A 3,386-nucleotide genomic window follows, 5' to 3' on the forward strand; every position below is an offset into this window, starting at 1 on the left:
ACTGCAGGGGCCACGGCAGACTCGGCGACAGGTGGCGCTGGGTTCACACAGCAGGGCGTGGGTGTCTGAGCTCTGCTGCACACACAAACATAAGGGACACGCACAACCAGAGCCAGGCTGAGTCACAAAGACGATGTGCTCCTGGACCTGGCTCTCTGCACTCTGCAAGCTGGAAATGGCGTGTTTCCCCGAGGACAGGAACCAAAATAAGATTAAAGAAAAATTACTATTGCAGTCTCAGAGAGCCTGKTGCTTTTGAAGCAAAAGGCCTTGCAATAACTCAATTGACTAATGCTGAGTTAGAAAAGACGTTATTAGTTAAAACTTCAACAAATATAGCTAAAAGCTGCCTCTCGATAAACCCTCGGATCACTATTAGAGAGGAGATATGCGGGGAAGCGTCTCTGAGATCACGTCAACGCCACACGCGGGTCCCTCTGGGAGCGGCGCCTACGCAGCTCAGCCTTCCTGCGACCTGCTGTCACCAGCAGAGCTCCTCCACTCCCCGCCTGCGTGGCCCAGCTCTGCCCAGGTTATCCATCTTTYACAGTTTTTTKTTTTTTTTTTCTCACGCTCCTTTTTGGTCTCATTACAGGGAGGTCTAAACAGTTTTACTTTCAAAGGAAGATACTTACTGGAAACTGCCTCTGGATCTCAGTCATATTCCCACACTTGGATGAATTAGCTCATAAATTCCTTGCTATGTTTCACTCCTTTCCGCCTTACTTTTTTATCTGAAGTGAAAGAGTTCAAGTCCAGAGAAACAAAACCGRGCTAGAAAGAATCCACTTCTCTCCTTCAATTGCCTCTTGCTTTTATACTTTTTTTCCCCCTTCTGCCTCTGCTGTTCACAAACACATTCTTTACTTTCCCTCTTTTATTTGTCTTTGGCTCATGAAWACGTCTTTTGCTCGGTGAGCTGCTTGTTAACTCTGTTTTGTTTTGTTCCCCTCAACAATCAGCCAGCTTAATCCTGCTTTTTCCCTCTGGTAACCTAACAACAATTGTCCCCACAAATAACCGTGCTTGTCATTTACAGATGAATGCAAAGTATTTGTTCATTTGTTTCGTGCATGCCTTTAATTATCGGGAGCTGATTTGCTGCCAAGCTGAGGTCCTGTTAATGAAGCCATGGGGTTAAAAATGTAATTAAACTGGCTATTATTTTTTTCCAATACACATTTACTGGGCCTTGGAAAGTGTTTATACCCCTTGGACTTTTCCAGAATGTGTCTAGTAAATCTGGAACCGTACACCTTGAAGTTCTGACTTGTTTTAAGAAAGTCAGAAAATNAACTCTACTTTCTTCATTAGTGTCCATACATGCTTTTGCTGACTCTGGTTCTGTGTGCCAGGTTCTCTTGGACTCTCTGTCCTCTCAGTTTTCGTCCATCAGACCTGGACCTGGATGTCCCAGTCCAAGTACGCTCAGAGACATGTACTCCCTGCTGGGTGAGGGAGGGGAGCGTTTTGCTGCCATTGTCCAGGACTCTGAGCATGAATGACAGCTGWGGTGGCCACACTGAGAGTAAACAAAAAAGCTTAGCAACAAGTATGGCTACATGAGGCACCTATTAGCATACGGGAGTGGATTGAAAACCCAATAGTCACTTCCTGTTGAAAGATTAGTTGAACYGCAGCATAATAAAGCAGGGGTAAATCATACTGAARTCTATTAAAGTTACTCCAGTAAATTAAAATCTATATTTGTGTGAACTCTGATTGATGACCTGTCTTTAATACATCTGAGCTCCTCCTTAGCTCCTGTGAGCCTAYGACTGATTAATGTTGTTTTTGAATTTTTTTAAAATATCACCAGCTATGAATGAATATATGGACATATACAGTTAATGTTACTAATATGTGCTTATTTTTTACATTCTATTTTTTCCCCTAAATGCATGCCTTATTAATAAATTGTTTAAAACATTTTGTCGCATTCCATTTCCAAATTTAAATGTATTTTTTCCTGCTGACCATAAATAAAGTTCACTGCAACAAATTGCTTCCAGCAGTCACCTAATTAGCAAATAGGTGCGTATTCTAATCTTAGTCTAAATAAATATAACTGTTTTGCAAAAAGCTTTTGAAGGTTTTTAGAACATAGTAAAAAATAACATTAATTTTACTATGATTATCTTATAARATATACGCAGGATCTGTGACAAGACTTGAGGATTGTTGGTCAGACACTGGATTTTATTTTGTGGTATTAGTGTAAAGGGATGGAGAATAGAAATTAACTACATGTKTTTGCATTTTTGTTGGTGAAAAATGCTGATAACCATTCGTCATCTTCCGTCCACTTCCCAGTGGTGTGCTACTCAGTCGATCTCATAAAATCCCGAWACAGTTGAAGGCTGTGGTTGTTTAAGGTATATGATGGCATTTGCTGGGGCATTTTAGTTACCCATCGTGCCAGCAGGTGGCACTCAAATGAGAAGTGACCACAAAGTGACAGATGTCGTTACTCAGGGCAGTGTGTCAAAATTAACCTGGGTCTGGGTTTATTTATTTCAGTCTGTATTTAAAATATTAGTATTTGAAGAGTTTCTGAGTCATGTGTTGGACCTGCATCACTTCCATTTTTGTTTCAGTTCAGTCAGTACAAGAGGTAAAGCAGGAAGCTCCGCCTTTACGCTTCATGTTTCACCATATGYTTTTGATTTCCACAGTGGAGTTTACATCCAAACATACACATACTCAGCACATATGGGTGCATCTCTATATGTTTGATTTAAAAAACCCTGTTTTCTTGCCCATCTCAACTGTGATGCGAGGGCGTACGTGAGATGCAGTGGGGTGGGTCTAAAAATGCTCGAGCCCACAGATGACGAKYGRACTGCAGGGGCCACGGCAGACTCGGCGACAGGTGGCGCTGGGTTCACACAGCAGGGCGTGGGTGTCTGAGCTCTGCTGCACACACAAACATAAGGGACACGCACAACCAGAGCCAGGCTGAGTCACAAAGACGATGTGCTCCTGGACCTGGCTCTCTGCACTCTGCAAGCTGGAAATGGCGTGTTTCCCCGAGGACAGGAACCAAAATAAGATTAAAGAAAAATTACTATTGCAGTCTCAGAGAGCCTGKTGCTTTTGAAGCAAAAGGCCTTGCAATAACTCAATTGACTAATGCTGAGTTAGAAAAGACGTTATTAGTTAAAACTTCAACAAATATAGCTAAAAGCTGCCTCTCGATAAACCCTCGGATCACTATTAGAGAGGAGATATGCGGGGAAGCGTCTCTGAGATCACGTCAACGCCACACGCGGGTCCCTCTGGGAGCGGCGCCTACGCAGCTCAGCCTTCCTGCGACCTGCTGTCACCAGCAGAGCTCCTCCACTCCCCGCCTGCGTGGCCCAGCTCTGCCCAGGTTATCCATCTTT

The sequence above is a fragment of the Poecilia reticulata genome, unplaced genomic scaffold, assembly GCF_000633615.1.
Source record: "Poecilia reticulata strain Guanapo unplaced genomic scaffold, Guppy_female_1.0+MT scaffold_262, whole genome shotgun sequence".
Lineage (NCBI taxonomy): Eukaryota > Metazoa > Chordata > Actinopteri > Cyprinodontiformes > Poeciliidae > Poecilia > Poecilia reticulata.